The sequence below is a fragment of the Muntiacus reevesi genome, chromosome 7 (genome assembly GCF_963930625.1).
Source record: "Muntiacus reevesi chromosome 7, mMunRee1.1, whole genome shotgun sequence".
Lineage (NCBI taxonomy): Eukaryota > Metazoa > Chordata > Mammalia > Artiodactyla > Cervidae > Muntiacus > Muntiacus reevesi.
The window spans coordinates 13,317,532-13,337,236 of record NC_089255.1 but is presented as its reverse complement, the minus strand read 5'-3'; the positions used below and the strand labels follow the sequence as shown (position 1 = coordinate 13,337,236).

The 19,705-nt window shown below is 47.5% G+C and overlaps 1 long non-coding RNA gene across 2 annotated transcripts in view; it reads right to left on the bottom strand.

The window, feature by feature from the left end:
- The window catches only part of LOC136171909 (uncharacterized), a 53,182-nt gene extending 39,126 nt beyond the window's left edge, over positions 1–14,056 (bottom strand). For both annotated transcript variants that reach the window (XR_010663936.1, XR_010663937.1), the window contains exons 1-3: positions 13,749–14,056; positions 9,314–9,518; positions 644–713 (exon numbers count right to left, since the gene is read on the bottom strand). This is a non-coding gene — a long non-coding RNA (uncharacterized lncRNA). The remainder of the gene's footprint in view (positions 1–643; positions 714–9,313; positions 9,519–13,748) is intronic.
- Positions 14,057–19,705: the final 5,649 nt, after the last annotated feature.

Sequence of the window (19,705 nt, the reverse complement as noted above, 5' to 3'; positions counted from 1 at the left end):
AATAATAGTTTTAGAATAAATATGTCCTATGCAATCCTTGGAACTTACTTACACTAAAAAAGTATAAGTTGCTTGTATGAAGTTGAGATATATCTGGGTGTTTTGAGTTTTTATCTGCTAATTCTGGTAACCCTCCTTAGAACACAAGTCCACGTGTCTGTGTGTGACACAACATTGTTAGCTCAACTGAGTATGGGGACCCTGCGTGTGCTCAGGGGCCGTGCTCAAACCCTAAAGTCACCAGGAGAAGGCACGCTTGGAAAACGATACTACAGGGAAGGCCAGGCCTTATGAGAAAGGGGGTGGGTCAGTGGATCCAGCCCCGAATCCTGGGCCTGTAGCCCAGAGATTTTCAGCCCTGGTGGGGCTCCAGGGTCCTCTAGGGTTGAGATTCCCAGAGCTACCCCTCTGCGCGCACACCGCCACCCCCACCCCCAGAGGCTGGCTCCTTCAGCTGAGGCTGGAACCTGGCTCCTGTTTCTTACACATCCTTCATGACTGAAGGGCGGTGCCAGTTTTGTCATCAGAGCCAGTTAAGGCCTGGATCTGGGCCTGGAGGAGCCGGAAACAGGCAGGAGACTTCCGCAAAGATGAGTGGTGGGCTCAGACCCCCAGTGGTTATACTGGCTGGGGCCCGGCTTACCTTCTGAAGTCGGTAGTCCAGCCTCCTGGACAGAAGTCAGGCTCCGTCCTCCCGGGGGTCTCCTGCCTGCCTGTGGAGAGGAAGATGCTAGTATAAATGACTCTGTTCTCATGAAGAAACTGAGGTCACAAGACCGGGCCAGGATGGGAGTCCAGCAAACCTGAGTCCAAGCTGACAGAAGGACCAGGCTCCAGCCTGATGCCCGCCCGTTTCAGCCTGGGTCTCCGCATCCCCCTTCCGCCTGCCCCCCAGGCTGACCAGGTCTGATGTCAAGCAACCTGTTGTGCTGTCCCTTCTCAGCCCCTGAGTTCTAAATCCCTGGCCACCCCCTCCTGTCCGCCCCCTCTATGCTGGGTGATGTTCTGCACACTGGCCGTCCCTGCTCTGCCCTGACGGTACCATGTCAGGGTCACTGGCCACGGCTCCTACTTCAGCTGAGGGCTTTAAGGGTCCAGACCAGCGCCCTTTACTGCTGGGTCCCTTGGCACAGTGTTCTGAGAGTGTTTGAGGAATGAAGGGGGGGAACCAGTCTCAACAAATGGCCACCAGAACTGACTTCTCCAACTGTCCTCGGGTGCCTGAATATCATGAAGCACAGGAGCTGGTCACACCACCTTCCAAGAACTCAGGACTCTCAGCTGTAGGATGCAAACACCTTCTGATTAGAAACAAGCCCAAACAATCACCTATCAGTAAGCACTTGCATGGTCACACAGAACAAGGCATTGGCTGCGAAAACAACTGTGTAGACAGCCTCAAACTCCCATGTATCCAATGATTTCACTGTTGGTCTTTCGAAAGTCCTCAGCGTTCAACAGAATGGATATTTGAATATCTTAGGATCACATAGAATTCAGAGGCCTCAAGGTTAAGTGAAAAATTCTATTTACATAGGAAGTACCCTACATACAAACTTTCAAGGTGTGAACTTTCAAAGGCGTGAACCACCCAGACATCACTGGATCATTTTTTTCTAGATGGCAGATACAGTAGAATCCAGCAAGAAATAAGAACCTGTGCCTTCAACATCAGGCATGAGTGAGATCGCAGCTCGCCCTCTGCCTCCTGTTGCTGACGATCCTTCAGCTCTACCGTCTCCCACCTCTTCTCCCTTCTCCCGTCAGTAACTCTTCTTGCCTCATTTGATGCCGGCCCCTGTATACCAGCTTTTGTACTGTACTACTGTACGTTTCAAGTTACTATACTGTCAGGGTAAAAATATTTTCTTTACTTTTAGTGTTTGTATTTTATGTATTATTTGTGTGAAAAGGGGCTTCCAGGTGGTGCTAATGGTAAAGAATCCGCCTGCCAACGCAGGAGATGTAAAAGACATAGGTTCGATTCCTGGGTAGGGAGAATCCCCCGGAGAGGAAAATGGCAACCCACTCCAATATTCTTGCCTGAAAATTCCCATGGACAGAGCAGCCTGGCGGGCTTCAGTCCATGAAGTCTCAGAGAGTTGGACACGACTGAGCAAACATATTATAAACCTATAACTGTGCAGTACTATACCGCTGATTGTGTTAGTTGGGCACCTAGGCTCACTTTGTTGGACTTACAAACAAATTAGACTTATGAATGTGCTTTGGAATGGAACTTGTTTGTATGCAAGGGACTTACTGTATAATGTTATTAGTTTCCTACTGCTGCTCTAACAAATTATCACAAACTTAGTGGCTTAAAATTACACTGATTTATTATCTTGCAGCCCTGGATAACAGAATTCCCCAGTGGGTCTCACAGGGCTAAAATGAAGGTGTTGCAGAGCTTCGTTTCTGCTGAAGGCTCTAGGGGAAAATCTGCTTCCATACCTCCTCCAGCTTCTAGACATCACTCTCATTTCTTGGCTCATGGCTCCCTGCCAGCCAGCAATCACATTACTGTAACCTCTGCTTCTGTTATCCTCCACTCTATATCTCACTTTCCTGCCTCCCTCTTTCTCTTATAAGGATCTGTGAATACACTGGACCCACCTGGATAATGCAAACTATCTGCCATCTCAAGATCCTTGACCCAATCATGTCTGCGAAGTCCCTTTTGTCATGTAAGTTACATATTCGCAGATTCTGGCAATTAGGATATGGACGTCTTTGGCAGGGGGTGGTATTATTGTGCCCACTACACCCAGTTTAAGAGTCAAAATGCAATCAGGTTATCAGCCTGAGAGGGGTGCTGCACCAGAAGAACTAGGAGGTATGTGGGAAATTTGGCACCAAGGATATGGGCTCCTTGACCATGACACTGATATTTTTGTAGTAAGAAGTAATCTGGGGGCTTCCCTGGTGGTCCAGTGGCTAAGAGTCCATGCTCCCAATGCAGGAGGCCAGATTCACTTCCTGGTCAGGGAAGTAGATCCCACATCCTGCATCTAAGATTTCACATGCTAAAACTAAAGATCCCACAAGCCGCAACTAAAAATCCTGCATGCTGCAATAAAGATCTGGCATAGTCAAATAAACAATTTTTTTTTAAAAAAAGAAGTAATTTTTACATATTTGGTATTTATAATGCTTGCAATCTATTAGATAATTTGATCTTCTAGAATGACAGCCTTTTAACAAATAATTGAAAGTGTAAAACAGAGTAATTTAAACTGAGGGTTTTAGGTTGAACTCTTATCAAGTTTATATACAAAACTAGAACCCATAAGAGAACCTTAAATTCACCAAAATTTTTGAAAGTGAAAGTGTTGGTTGTTCAGTTGTGTTTGACTCTTTGAGAACCAATGGACTGTAGCCCGTCAGGGTCCTCTGTCCCTGGGATTCTGCAGGCAAGAATACTGGAGTAAGTTGCCATTTCCTTCTCCAGGGGATCTTCACTACCAAGGTATTCAACCTGGGTCTTCTGCATTGCAGGCAGATTCTTTACCATCTGAACCACCAGGGAAGCCATTTTAATTTTTACTACTATTTAATTTAAATTTTCTATGAGTTTAACTTAATTGGTCATAAGGATTACCTAGTAGGAAGGAAGCTCTTCTTGGTTAAGTCAGGAACAGAGTACTGAAATAGGAAGTCTCATTTTTAAACAATGTTTAAAATATTTTAAGATATTTGAGTTTATAAACTGGACCAAATATTATTCCAAGCCTCTCAAAGGAGGTTGTTAAAATTTGCTGTATATAAATAGAAAAACAAGGTTTGCGAGCTGAACTTAAATTCTAGAAGCAAACCCCTAGTTTCACCTGCCCGTTGGCCCAGAGAGGAGAGGTGTTGTGCTGGGGCAGCCACCACAGCCTGAAGAAAGACTAGAGTGAGATCCCAACGAGCTGCAGAGACCAAGTCTCATCAGAAGGTGCTGGATGGATGCCTCTGGCTGCAGTCTTTAAAGTCATATTGGTACTGTTGCTTTGAACTTTTTTTATTGTCAGAAAAATAAAATAAGTATATATTTTAGATATAATTTTTCAGTATAAAAAGGGTACAGTTATAGGATCAAAAAATTAAGTAGAAACACTATCATGTTAGAGTTGAATTAGAGAGGACCTTTGCTTTCCTTAAAGGCAGATTTAGATGACTCAGACCCACCTTGCTAGAAAAGACAACTTAAAAAAAACTGGCCACAATATTTTAAACAATCTTAAAAGCATCAAAAGCTAACCATACATGAAGAAATTGCCCAACTGTTTACAATAGCCAGACATGGAAGCAACCTAGATGTCCATCGGCAGATGAATGGATAAGAAAGCTCTTGTACATATACACAATGGAATATTACTCAGCTATTAAAAAGAATGCATTTGAATCAGTTCTAATGAGGTGGATGAAACTAGAGCCTATTATACAGAGCAAAGTAAGTCAGAAAGAAAAACATCAATACAGTATACTCATGTATATATATGGAATTTAGAAAGATGGTAATGATGACCCTATATGCGAGACAGCAAAAGAGACACAGATGTAAAAAACAGACTGTTGGGCTCTGTGGGAGAAGGCGAGGGTGGGATGATTTGAGAGAATAGCATTGAAACAAATATATTATCATATGAGAAATAGATTGCCAGTCCAGGTTCAATGCATGAGGCAGGATGCTCAGGGCTGGTGCACTGGGTTGACCCAGAGGGATGGGATGGGGAGGGAGGTGGGAGGGGGGTTCAGAATGGGGGACACGTGTACAACCCATGACTGATTCATGTGAATGTATGGCAAAAACCACCACAATATTGTAATCAGCCTCCAATTAAAATAAAAAATAAATTAATTAATTGAATAAAAAGAAATTGCCCAGCTAGAGAGCCCAGAGTCAGGAGGCCCTCCTGCCATGGTAGAGTTGTCCGATCAGGGAGAAGGCTGAGAAGCTGCGTGGAATCTCTGAGAGCCTTGAGGTGGGAGTCAGGGAACAGAACTTAGGGCAGAGAACTGGGACTGGGAAATTAAAACACTTCAATTTATGAGTGAGGGTAGACGGGCTTCCCTGGTGGCTCAGTGGTAAAGAATCCGCCTACCAATGCAGGAGACGTGGGTTAATCCCTGATCGGGAAGATCCAACATGCTGCAGAACAGCTAAGCCCATGCACACGATGAATGAGCCTGTGCTCTAGAGCCCGGAAGCCACAGCTACTGAGCCCACATGCTGCAACTGCTGAAGCCCGTGTGCGCTAGAGCCCGTGCTCCGCAACTGGAGAAGCCACCACAATGAGAAGCCCAAGCACCGCGACTAAACAGTAGCCCCCGCCAGCCGAAGCGAGAGAAAAGCCCACGCAGGAACGAAGACCCAGCTCAGCCAAAACTAAAAATAAATTAAAAAATTTAAAAACCGATATCAAAGATTAGTTGATTCAAAATTTGATAAACAGTAACTAATTTTTTTTTTAAAAAGGAGTAATGTGGAAATTCCCTGGCTGTCCAGTGGGCTAAAGGTCCAGGTTCAATCCCTGGTTGGAGAACTCAGATTCCACAAGCCACATGGCACGATCAAAAAGAAGAAGGAGAAGAAAAGTGTAAGGGTGAACCAGAAGCAAACTGGTCTTCACAAATTCCACAGGCTGGCTTTGATATCTGGGTAAGCCATGGTAAGCCAAGGTCTTCAGCCTTGAAACTGGACTAAGGTGATCATGGGATACCCTAGATGCCCGGCAGAAGTTAATTAAAATCCTAATTGAAAGACGATGACATCATTTTAGGCCTCAAGTCATTTTTTTTGGCCCTACCTACAGGCTTGTGGGATTTTAGTACCCCAAATAGGGATTGAACCTGGGCCCTTGGCAATGAGAATGCAGAGTCCTAACCAATGGACCGCCAGGCAATTCCCTCAAGTAATTTCTAAAGGTTACCTTTCAAACATCCATCCTACTATCGAAGAAAACTAGACATGAAAGGTGACAAGACAACACAACCAAGGATCAGATGAAGCAGTAGATGCTGAGACACGGTGAGTGCAGCCATGAAATTAAGAGACGCCGTTCCTTGGAAGGGAAGTTATGACAAACCTACACAGCATATTGAAAAGCAGAGACATTAATTTGCCACCAAAGTCCATCTAGTTAAGGCTATGGTTTTTCCAGTATGGATGTGTGAGCTGGATCATAAAAAAGGCTGAGTGCTGAAGAACTGATATTTTCGACCTCTGGTGCTGGAGAAAACTCCTTTTTTTTTTAATTTTCAGTGTTCACACCAACTTTATTTATAATAGCTGACACTAGGGATGGAGAACACTCTTGAGAGTCTCTGGGACAACAAGATCAATCCAGTTAATCCTAAAGGAAATCAGTTGTGAATATTCATTGGAAGGACTGATGCTGAAGCTGAAGCTCCAATACTTTGGTCACCTGATGTGAAGAACTGACTCACTGGAAAAGACCCTGATGCTGGCAAAGATTGAAGGCAGGAGGAGAAGAGGACAACAGAGGATGAGATGGTTGGTTGGCATCACTGACTCAATGGACATGAATTTGAGCCAACTTCAGGAGACAGTGAAGGGCAGGGAAGAACTGCATTCTATGGGGTTGCAAAGCCTGAACTTAGCGCCTGAACAACAACAACACAACACAATCAGATCACACTGTCAAACAAAAGTACTTGCTATTTTTAATCCATGGAATCATGCAGTGTGTACGTGTGTGTTCACAGAAGAAGGGCTAGAAGAGAGCTGCACGTTGGCCTTCTGTTTATCCCATCCCCCCCATTCACAACTCACACCCTAGGTGGCCCTAGGAAGTCTTGATTACACTTTCCTTCCTCTCTTTAAACCTTTGTCCCCGCAGTTTCCTCCATCGGGGATCCCACACCCAAGTAGGATGGATGCTTGCTGTGCCCTTTCGTGCAGGAAGCCTTCCCTACTCCCTCCAGCTAGAACACAGCTTTTTCTCCTTTCTCATCTTCCTCTCTTAGAACCCTTGCCTTGTAATTTGGGTGGTTGTGTTCCTGCCTTTCTCCCCACTGGACCAAGAGCTCTTTGGGGGCTGGGGCTGAGGTGGCTGCTGCTTTCGCCCTGCATATCTCTGCTCAGTGCTGGGCACTTGGGAGGATGACCACTGAGGGACAGGGGACAGGCTCTTGAGCACATTTGTCAAGGTCCTGCCACTGTCACCTTGACCTGGGTTCCAAGGCAAGGAAACTTGAAGGTACTTCACTTCTGCCCAAGCTCTCGCATGGGTGGACATATGAAGACATGTTCCACTAGTGTTTTGTATTCCATGTGCTTGCACACACCTAGGAGAGCATATTGCTCAGCGACTGGAGAAAGTAGGCACATTTAGCTCCATTTGACAGGTGGGAGACTGAGGCTTAAGGAGGTAAATAAGATAGCCCAATGATTATCAAGCGTGGATGTGCCTAGAAGTCACCTGGGGAGCTTTTATTTATTTGTTTATTTAAAAATATGTATTTAGCTGCGCCAGGTCTTAGTTGCAGCTCTCGGGACCTTTAGTTGCAGACTGTGCAATCTAGTTCCCTGACCAGGGATTGAATCCAGACCCCCTGCATTGGGAGTGCAGAATCTTAGCCACTGAACCATTATGGAAGACCTGAATTTTTTAAAAAACTAAGTCTGAATCTCTCTGGGTAGAACCCAGGTGATTCTAAGATATAACCAAGTTTGAGAACCATTGGACAAGTCCATGGCCCATAACTGGTTGGAAGTAGAACCAACACATAAATTCTACATCTTAAGGGAATACTCTTTCTTTCTTCGCAAGAACTGGGGTGGTTCTTGGGCCATAGGCTCTTTAGGGTCTCACAAGCTGCAAGGAAGTTCTGGACATGTGCGCTCCACAAACAGGCTTGGCTTCTATAAGACCGACATGCTCCCTCCCTGTCCTCCCCTGACTCCAGAACTCGGGTCCAGACAGCCAAAGCCCAGGGGACAGTGGGTGACTCAGACACTTCCTGTTTTCTTGGCTACAATGACAAGGGGGTGGAAGCAGCCCGGGCCGGGGTTCATGGCCTAAGAGAGGGGTCTTGCAGCGAGGAGGAGGTGGGAGCTGAGCGCACCTTTCCCTGAGATGTGGAAGGACTGAGCTGAGCAGAGCCACATGGGGTGAAGATGAGGTTGTTCATTTGGTGGCCAGGTTAGCAAAGGGAGGGAGGGTTGGGGCCCAGCTTTCCTTAAAATATGAGGATTTTCTGAGTCCTCAGAGGTTGAAAGAGAGCTCTGAGTTTCTGTCTGAATGTTTGGTTCAGGCAAGTTGGGAGACTGAACAGGTCAGGAGACGTCCACACAGGGAGGCCAAGCACCCGGGTTGTCCTGGCCCTGCCCTGCCATGAATTACTGTGTGACCCCCAGCACAGCACTGGGCCATTCCAAGCCCCTGCTTCCTCTTCTACGAAATGCAGAGGGGCTGAACTCTGAGAAATCCTGAGATTCTAAGAAAAACCCTAAACTCTCTCAGCCATCAGAGCACTATATGTGCGCCAGGACACTTTTTATTTGCATAATTTTGATTTCAAGTCAGACAATAACTCTGAGAATTAGGTGGGGAAAGTATTATGATTACCTGCTGGCTATAGATGATCAAGGAGACCAAGAAAGATGTGGCCAAGGGTGCATGGGAATGGTGATCTGAATGCTCTTGGTGGCCCAACTAGATCACTCGCTTCCTTAGAGGACAGCAGTTTGGGGGTACTTGGTGGCTCAAAAGGTAAAGAATTTGCCTCAGTGCAGGAGACCTGGGTTCAATCTCTGCATCAGGAAGATCCCCTGGAGAAAGGAATGGCTACCCATTCCAGTACTCTTGCCTAGAGAATTCCATAGACTGAAGAGTCTGGTGGGTTACAGTCCATGGGGTTGCAAAGAGTCAGACATGACTGAGCAACTAACACACATGAAAAATCAGACATATTTGAATCATGGCTTCAATCATCTCCCTGCTGGGATCACTCTTAGAAAGTGATCTTAAATTCAGAAAAGGTTTATTGGTTAGGAAGATATTCACTAAAGTGGATTTTATATTAATAAGCAGTTAAGCATAGCCCAGACATCCAGCAATAGAAAACTGGAGACTGTAGAAAGTACATTAGCTACCTTTGTCTGAGTAGCAAGTTACCCTCAAACTTGGTGGCTTAACTAATGAGAATTTGTTATCTTAGAGTTTCTGTGGTTCAGGATCCAGGCACAACTTGGCTGGGTGCCTCTGGGTCAGGGTCTCTCAGGAGGCTGCAACCTAGGAGTGGGCTGGGGCTGCAGTCATCCCAAAGCTTGACTGCAAGAGGATCCACTTCCGAGTTCACTCACCTGGCTGTTGACAATCTCAGGTCTTTGCTGGCTCATCAGGTCCTCATCTTGTGGCTCCTCCACGGCATAGCTCACAGCATGGCGCTGGCTTTCCTGAGGGCAAGTGAGTGACCTGGAAGGCACTCGGTCCTCCTGTGACTTGACCTTGGGAGTGACCTCTCCTCACTTCCACCTTATTCTCTTCCGTACAAGTGAGTCACTAGGTCTAGACCAGGTTCGAGGGGAAAAGATTACACAAGCATCCTGAGAATACCCAGGAACTGTAGGGAAAGGAAGAATTCTCCTGACCCTCTGAGGGTCCCTGAATGAGTCTGAAAATTAAACTGACAATAACAGGAGAAAAGCATGCCCGTAGAGTGAGATTTCTATGTGACATGAGGCTGCACAAGGAAATGGAGTCCTGAAAAAAAGCCCTCAATGGTTTTATGTTGGGTTTCATGGAGAGTGGGCAGTTGTATAGGGATGCTAAAACTGTTTACCTCAGATTGGGACTAGGACCGGGACTTGAACTCATGTGCTGGGCCTCAAACCCAGCCAAAACTCTGCTTAGGACTTGAACCCACATGCTTAGGACTCAAACCCAGCCAAAACCCTGCTTGGGACTCAAACCCACATGACTGGGACTTAAACCCAGCCAAAACCCAGACAACAGAGGATGAGATGGTTGGATGGCATCACTAACTCAATGGACATGAGTTTGAGTAAGCTCTGGGAGTTGGTGATGGACAGGGAAGCCTGGTGTGTTGCAATCCATGGGGTTGCAAAGAGTTGGATACAACTGAGTGACTGAACTGAACTGAACTCCCACTCATTAGCATATGAAATTACCCAGCTTATAAAAACTAACCACACCACATTTTGTGGCCTCAGTCGTCCTCTACGATGGCCCGCTGCCTGTCTGGGCAGTGTGCTTCTTGCTGAATCTGAACAAATCTACTTCTTACCTATCACTTTGTCTCTGATTGAATTCTTTCTGCAATCAGACTTCAAGAACCTGAGCTTCTGTAGGTCCTGAAACCAGGTACCGTTAGTACCTGCTTAGTTAGTGTTAATTCCTCAGTTGCGTACGATTCTTTGCGACACCATGGAGTAGCCGCTTGCTCCTTGGAAAGAAAGCTATGACCAACCTAAACAGTATATTAAAAAGCAGAGACATTACTTTGCCTACAAAGATCTGTCAAAGCTATGGTTTTTCCAGTAGTCATGTATGGATGTGAGATTTGGACTATAAAGAAAGCTGAGCTCCGAAGAATTGATCTTTTGAACTGTGGTGTTAGAGAAGACTCTTGAGAGTCCCTTGGACTGCAAGGAGATCCAACCAGTCCATCCTGAAGGAAATCAGCCCTGAATATTCATTGGAAGGACTGATGCTGATGCTGAAACGCCAATATTTGGCCACCTGATGCAAAGAACTGACTTATTTGAAAAGACCCCGATGCTGGGAAAGATTGAGGGCAGGAGGGGAAGAGGATGACAGAGGATGAGATGGTAGGATGGCATTACCGATTCTATGGACATGAGTTTGAGCTCTGGGAGTTGGGAAGCTCTGGGACAGGGAAGCCTGGTATGCTGCAGTCCATGGGGTTGCAAAGACTCTGACAAAACTGAGTGACTGAACTGAACTGAACCAAAACTTAAGTAACTGATTTTCTGGCCTGGGGGCTGAGGGGGTGGGTAGAAAGGAGTCCAGGCCTCACATCTGTCCTTGAGCCTGTCTGAATAGTAAGAGTTGGCTTAAAACTCAACATTCAGAAATCTAAGATCATGGCATCCAGTCCCATCACTTCATGACAAATAGATGGGGAAACAATAGAAACAGTGAGAGACTTTATTTATGGGGGCTCCAGCCATGGTGACTGCAGCCATGAAATTAAAAGACACTTGCTTCTTGGAAGACAACCAACCTAGACAGGATATTAAAAAGCAGAGATACTACTTTGCCGACAAAGGTCTGTCTTGTCAAAGACATGGTTTTTCCAGTAGTCATGTATGGATGTGAGAGCTGGACTATAAAGAAAGCTGAAAAAAAAAAAAAAAGAAAGAAAGCTGAGTGCCGAAGAATTGATGCTTTTGAACTGTGGTGTTGGAGAGGACTCTTGAGAGTACCTTGGACTGCAAAGAGATCCAATCAGTCCATCCTAAAGGAAATCAGTCCTGACTATTCATTGGAAGGACTGATGCTGACACTAAAACTCCAATACTTTGGCCACCTGATGTGAAGAACTGACTCATTTGAAAAGACCCTGATGCTGGGAAAGATTGAAAGCAGGAGGAGAAGGAGACGACAGAGGATAAGACAGTTGGATGTCATCACCGATTCGATAGACATGAGTTTAAGTAAGCTCTGGGAGTTGGTGATGGACAGGGAAGCCTGGCATGCTGCAGTCCATGAGGAAGCAAATAGTCGGACTCAACAGAGCGACTGAACTGAACTGAGCAGTAAGATGCTATAAATTCTCCCACAGGGATAGACTCATGGGTGTGTTCCAGGTCAATCTGAATCACTTCTAATCTCACTGCGTATTCCTGGGTTTATCAAAACCCTAGGAGTTGGGGTTGGGGGTGATTCTGAGAGGAGCAATGTTTGGGGAGGATTTGGTATATAGGGGGTGGTACGGATTGGGGAGACAGAGGAAGTGACCCAGAGAAAAAGGGGAAGGCTGTTGACACAGTGGAAAAACACTGGAGTTGGAGTCTTAGACCCTGGTCATACCAGTCATTTGAGTGTGATTCTTTCAAGCCTCAGTTTTCTCATCTATAGAATGGGATGCAAATGAGTAATGTGGCCCTTCCTCATTTAATAGGAGTGGGATAGATTATGTACAGACATCTACTTTGTAAACTGTAAAGTTGTGGACCAGTGATGGTTTCTTCAGGGATTAACTAGAGCAAATACACCCACTCCTCTTGCCACTGAGCTCCCAACAGGTGTCAAGTCCTTCCCCAACCATGAGCAGAAGGCAGGGTTGGGTACCACATACTGAGCCAGTTTCATCTCATCTCTGACTGGTTATATTAGTTAAATGTTGGTGTTGAGTATACTTCAGTTAAAAAGAATGAGGTTACCTCTAAAGAAAGACAACTTGGCAACATCTATTGAGAGCACAATTGACTCAGCAATTCCATGCTTAGGAACAGATATACATACGCGGGAGTGAAATTACATGAGCAGGAATATTCATTGCAGCATTCTTCGTGAGAGCAAAGCATTGGGAAGAAAAAAAAAATGTCCATCCACAGGGAACTGGTAAGATCAATCATGGAACACCCACACAATGGAGTGCTGGGAAGGCATTAAAATGAATGAGGCAGTGCTGGGTGCAATGATCCAGAAAGGCCTCCAACATACATTTAAAAAAAAAAAAAGTTGCCAAACACTTACCAATCTAGCTCCACTAAAGTAGATCAAAGAAAGCAACTTGTATATCACCAATTTGCATGAAAAGAGGGAGGCAATGCAGGGAACTACAGTGGCCAGTTGTCAGAAGTGGCCACCTAGGAGAGGGATGGTGGGAGCAAGGGACAAGGAAACGGACTTTACCCTTTTTTACTCCACATACTTCAGAGATGGTTGCCATTTCTTTGAACTGTGAATATATTCATGTATTTTCTGTATGATTTTGCAAACTTAAAAAACACATATATATTTAAATAAATATATATTTATGTACTATATAGATTACATGTTTATATATATGCTTATAGCACTTCCGTGGTGGCTCAGATAGTAAAGAATCTGCCTGCAAAGCAGGAGACCCAGGTTCGATCTAAGGGTTGGGAAGATCCTCTGGAAAAGGGAATGGCAACTCACTCCAGTATTCTTGCCTGGAAAATCCCATGGACTGAGGAGCCTGGTAGGCTACAGTCCATGGGGTTGCAAAGAGTCGGACACGACTGAGCGACTTCACTTTCTTCCACTTTCTTCCTAGTGCCTGTCAGACCAGGACCCCAGGGCCCCAGCCCCCCCTCGGGTCTGCTCCCCGCCCTTGGACAAACCCTTGACCTTATTCTCACACCTTCTGTGCAAGGAGGAGGGAAAACAAAACACAGCCAAGAAAACCTTCATTCCTTAAATAGTAGTCAATGCAAGATAAAAACAGACAAGATTAGAGGCTAGTAAAGAGACAGACTCTAATCAGTCTCCTAAATAGAAATGAAATGAGGTCTGCCTGTTTTGTTTTGTGTGGGGGGGAGGGATTTTTTTTCATTTCCTTTTTTGGCCACACCGCGCGGCATGCTAATTTCCCCCACCAGGGATAGAACTGTGCCCCCTGCATCGGAAGCAGAGTCTTAACCACTGGACCACTGGGAAGGCCCTGTCTTGCATGGTCTGGAAGACAGACCCAAAGAATGTTCTGAGAAAAGAAAAACTGAAGAGGCTTCTCCCACACTTTCATTGAGACTTCCCCTCCCTCTCCCCACCCCATATTCTCACCCATGCTGCCCTCCATGATCTGGAAGCTGAAGGCTTGTCTTCAGTAGCTGGCCAGGGGCTCCCCACATGTGAAGATGAGGGAGAAAATGCAAGCCGGGACCTGGGAAATCACCGGCAGAGGAGCCCAGAGCAAAGAGCTCCGGTGGGAAAGCGCTGGTTGGCTGGGCAGCCTGGTTCCGGATGCATCACCATCACTGTTGCTTGTTCACAGGTGCCAGCTTCCAGCCATCCAAGACTGCTATTCAGACTGCCATTCCCTCCCCAACTTCTGCCCTGCAGGGTTCCTGGGCGGCAAAGCCATCGGTGAGGGGGCTCCTTTGGTTTGGATAGTTTCACTGCCAATGCCAGTGTCTGGACAAGAAAAGGATTCTTCGTGTGTGTGTGTGTGTGTGTGTGTGTGTGTGTGTACACATGCATACTCTACACACAGTTTCATATTCTGTGGATAGAGTGTCAATTCATTCCAGATTTACTGGAACAGCCTCAATTTCACATATTTGGCCACCACAGACCGTTGAAATATCTTGAAAATTCCACTATGATTATTTATGCAGAAATCCTTCAGTCTCGTTCCAAAAAAAGGATTTGAGAACCAGCTTGTAGAGTTGTATATACCTCAGCAGGATTTAAAAATAACAGACAAGGAAATTGGAAAGAAGGGAGAGCAAGATGACACAGAAATGCATAGCTCATGTCCTGTGTACATGCTGGAGGCAGGCCACAAACGTAATCTCAGAATTTCCAAGCAGCCAGAAGTAAGAGGGAAAGAAGATGACATGGATTACTGCTTCTGAGACCCATGGGAATTTCCCCCAAAGTCCTCAGAAAGATGCAGCGTGACTCAGAGTTAGAAAGAAACAAACTCACATTCCGTATCTTAACAGTGGTTTGGTTACACGTGACTGCATTTGTCAAAACTCACAGAATAGTGCATTTAAGATTTGTGCATTTCACTGCAAGCAAATTTTACCTCAAAAAGAAAAGAACCATAACGTGGTTAATGATATGCCTACTGAAGGGTTTAAGGATGAAGTGACCTGATGCTCTCAGCTTACTTTTGAAATGCACCCAAAAGATAAGTTGAATTGCTGGGTGGAGAGAGGAAAAGAGAGATGGACATGTGATAAAGCAAGGATAATCTCAGCGGTGGGCACAGGGTCTGGGCAATATAATTCTTTCCACTTTTCTGTGTGTTTGCACATTTTTATTAATAAAAGATAGGGAGGGGCTCAGAAATGAAGTGGGCCTTAGAAGTGACCATCAACACTCAGAATATAAAAGACCCTGCGTTTTGTTAGCCAGAGTTAGCAGCAGCCTCAGAATCCCCTGACCCCTTAGGCAACTTGCCCTCAGGCGGTGATTGGGGTTGTGGGCTGCAGAGTTTTGGCCTCAACAGACAGAGAGGCCTGATTCCTGCAGAGTCCACAGCACGAAGGGATTTTGGCATCTCCCAGACAAAGTTCTCAGATCATGGAAAGCCCTTGTCAGACCATTAGGGAGCATCTCTCCTCTGAGGCTCTGTGCCTCGCCGAGAGGACCCTTCTGAGTGGTCAAGGTGGACTTCAGCCTTCACGATATGACGGCATCGATGACAGATGTGGTTTGGTGATTTTGTTTTTGTTTCATTTTGTACCATGGCAGGAGGTTTGCGTGATCTCAGTTCCAGGACAGGGGATTGAACCTGGGCCATGGCAGTGAAAGAGCCGAATCATAAACACTAGTGTGTGTGAGTTGCTCAGTCGTGTCTGACTCTTCGTGGTGCATGGACTGCAGCCCGCCAGTCCCCTCTGTCCATGGGATTCTCCAGACAAGAATACTGGAGTGGGTTGCCATTCACATCTCCTGGGGAATCTTCCCAACCCAGGGATCGAACCCAGGTCTCTTGCATTGCAGGCAGATTCTTTACATCTGAGCCAGCAGGGAACTCCCATGAAGATGGTTTTTTGAGGCTTTTCTCTCTGCTAGGCACTGCACAAAGCATTTACACCTGATTACATTTCATTTAATGCTTACAGACCCTATAAAGCAAGTACTATTGTCATCCTCATTTGTATATGAAAAATGGCTCTGAGAAACTCAGTAACCTATGTGAAACACTCAGCTGGCAGATGCTGAGCTGGGATTCAAAGATATATTTGACTGTCGTGTCTCTGATGCTAACCAATACCCTCTTCTGCTCCACAGGCCACTCTTCCTCCAAGGGTTTGTCCCAGAGGACTTGTCTGCTCCATCCTCAGAAGAAAGCTCAGGAGAAGGTCTGACTTGGGCGCAGAGTGTCCTTATAAACCAAGCACCTCCCTCCTGTCCCTGCACTTCCCCATGACGCGGGGTGCTCTGCACCCACAACGGACTTCCTTCCCCACACTCCCTGCAGACAGGTACACACATGTACACATAGACAGACACACACCAGCCAATCCCCTGATGGGCTCAACCAAGCCCATTCTCATCCCTGCAAATTGCCTGCTCCATCTCAGCCCAGTTCCTGCAGAGACAAGACAGCCTGAAAACAGCCTGTCACCCCTGTAATGAACTCCAGAGCTGAAGAAGACTCCAGACAGCTGGTAGCCATCCTCCAGATAGAGGCTGGATGGGACCTAGAGACCCCTTTCCTCCCCAGAGAGAGAAGGATTGACTCCTAGGGCCAGGAAAGAGAATGACTGGGCCCTGGCTGTCGTCAGGGTGCACCCTTAAATAATAGTTCTTGTTATTTTACCGGATCCCACAGCCCCTTCCTGGTGCCATGGAGGCAGGAATCTGTTTTCCTGAATCCCTGGTGTCCTTCCCACACCTGCCCTTTGATTCCCTCTGAAGGATTCTGAGGTATAGAGCGGGCTGAGCTGAGCCTCTCCCATCCTCACACCCACTTTGACCAGTGCCTGGGATCCATCCGTGCTCCCCAGGATGGAAGACCAGACATTTTGTTTTTACCACGTCCCTTCCTGAAAGACATGGAGCTTAGATTCTAGCCTGGGCCCTATGGAGGCTGTTGGCAAGCCCTTGCAGGGAGGAAAGAGGGGGAAGCTACAGAGGCCAACCCATTCCCCAGCACACCTCATCTTCAGCCAGGCCTGGCCTCCAAGGCATTCAGAATACTCCCCACCCCACCTCTACCCCCCACACACACCTGAGGAAAGGGTTCTATCATGGTTGCTTCAAGCCTCTGGAAGGGCCTGAGCAGCCCTGGATGGGATGGGGTTGGGGGCAGAAAGGGGGGTGGTGGTCACCCAGCCCTGAGGCCCAGGTCTTTCCAGCTTGGAGCCTGTGGGGAGAATGGGGATCAGACAGTGGAGACTGGGTCTGCAGACAGACCCCCAAGCAGCCCGGGGCCATGCCAGGATGACCAGCCCATCCCCCAACACAAACACAAGGCCCCTGGCTCTCAGAGAAGAGGGCGCATTTTTCAGAGATGACATCAGGTCTTAAAGTTTTATGTTTCCTGCCAACCTCAGCCTGGAGAGCAGGGTCCCCAGGGCCCACAGGCCTGGAGAGGCAGGCGGTGGTGCCAGTGCAAACAGCCTACCACCTATTTCAGACCCTCACAGCCCCCCACCCGCAGAAGAGATGGTCGTGAGGATGAGGTCCAACGATCTGCTCACCGGAGGACACAGCTCTGCCTGGTCACTGCAGGCCAGATGCGAGGGGAGAGAAGATACCAGGCTGCCAGGTCCCCAACACCCCTCAGAGCCTTTGCTCACACTGTTACCCCTGGCAGTTCCCACACCCTCCCTGCTCCGCACCATCTAGCAAGTGCCTCCACATCCTTCAAGTATCTTGTCCAGAGTCCCTTCCGGTGAAGCTGGTCCCACCTCTACAGTTCTGTCCATCCTTCCATTAGAGCCCTTCTTCTCCATCTTGCCCCCTTTCCACAAGACCCTGAATCCCTGGGGGGCTCAGACAAAGTCCCATTTCACCCTGGCAGAAAGAAATGAATCAACCACAAAGGTATAGGAACTGCCCAGTTATGGAGTCACGGTGGGGATCAGCTGAAGGCACGGAGGCTAGTCGTTCAGTGAGATGCAGGGATTGGGGTGGGTGAGGGAGTGGACAGTGATAGTGAAAGGTGGGAACACTAGTGAAGGAAGTATGTGGCAGGGGCTTGGCATCCTGGATGGGGAGCAGGAGATGCAGAAGCTCCAGGGAAGGTGGTGATTTTTTGTTTTTTTTTTTTTGTTTAATAGTTATTTACGGTAGCGATAACCCTATATGCAAAACAGAAAAAGAGACACAGAAGTACAGAGCAGACTTTTGAACTCTGGGGGAGAATGTGAGGGTGGGATGTTTCGAAAGAACAGCATGTATATTATCTATGGTGAAACAGACCACCAGCCCAGGTGGGATGCATGAGTCAAGTGCTCGGGCCTGGTGCACTGGGAGGACCCTGAGGAGTCGGGTGGAGAGGGAGGTGGGAGGGGGGATCGGGATGGGGAATACATGTAACTATATGGCTGATTCATGTCAATGTATGACAAAACCCACTGAAATGTTGTGAAGTGATTGACCTCCAACTAATAAAATAATATTTAAAAAAAAAAAATAGTTATTTACTTGGCTGTGTTGGGTTGTGGCATGCAACTCTTAGTTGTGGTATGTGGGCTGTAATTCCCGGACGAGGAATTGAACCTGGGCCCTCTATACTGGGGTCATAGAGTCTTAACCAATGGACCACCAGGGAAGTCTCACCTTTTCTTTCTTTCTTTCTTTTTCTGTATTTTTTGTTTTTTGACCACCCCAAGAGGCTTACAGGATCTTAGTTCCCTGACCAGGGATCAACCCATGGCAGTGAAAGTGCCTAACCACTGGACTGCCAAGTAATTTCTCAGGCAGTCATGTTTGAATGAGTGAGAGAGTAAAGGAATGAATGAGGGATCCAAAGAGAGGAAGGAGAAGTGGGAAAACCAAACTTACCTTCTACAGTGAACTTTGGCTGGCTGGGGATGGGTGGAGACAGAGACAGATGCTCTCACGTGATGCTCTCTACCCAGCCACCTGGCGTTTCACAGGTTAAGGTGGGCTGGAGGTGACGCATCAGGTCCAGAAGGGACGAGGGGACTGGGTGGCCTCCGCTTTACCCTGGGAGGGGGCTGACTGGATGCCCTGGGCCCAGGGCCAAGCTGCCGGGCTGCTGACTCAGGCCCTGCTGGCCAGCTCAGCATTCCTGCCCTCCCCACTGAATTGGGGCTATTGAAACCCTTTGTAGGGGGGTTAGGCCACTGGTCACACCCCCAACCCAGAGCCTTCGCTGCACTGAGGGCTCTGCTGTCAGGAAGAGGGGCACGCAGGCTCTAGGGGGGTCAGGGGGAGAGTGCCCTGGACACCAGCTGCTACTCTGGGGTGTCTGGGACCAAGGACCATCCAGGTAAGCTGACTAGGCTGGGTCAGAGAGGGGAGCCCAGGGGAAGGGAATTGCCTTGACCCTTAGGACTGAAGACCCTGGGATGGCGACGCTTCTTATGACCCCCGGCTTGGGGAGGGGTCTGTCTCTCTGAACAGGCCGCATTGTGTACATGGGGTGCTGCAGGCGTTCTGTGGCTTGTTCTGCCTCCCCCATCAGACTAGAGCATCCCTAAGCAAGAGTGGTTTCCCCACTGGGTTGAAGCCATCACAGAGTATAGGTTGGGTCTCCCCCATCAGGCAGGGACACGGGGTGGTTTGAAGCCTTGCCCATCAGACCCAGAGCTCCCCAAGCCCAGTCTTTGTCCTCCTGAGTATCTAACTTGAGGATTGTATCTGGAGCCCAGTCTCAGCCTTTGCTGGTGTGTCCCAGCAAAACCACGGAGAACCTGCCCCCAAAAGAGCCAATGCTTCATCAGATAAAGCATCCCCCACTAGTCCCACCTCCTCCTCTCTTGTCTCTGCCCTCAAGCCAGGATCTGCACCCCCTACCCCGCATCCTGGCTGCTCGGGCTGACACCTGTCAGATGTGCTTTTTCAGGTATGGGGGAGGGCCGGGTGCC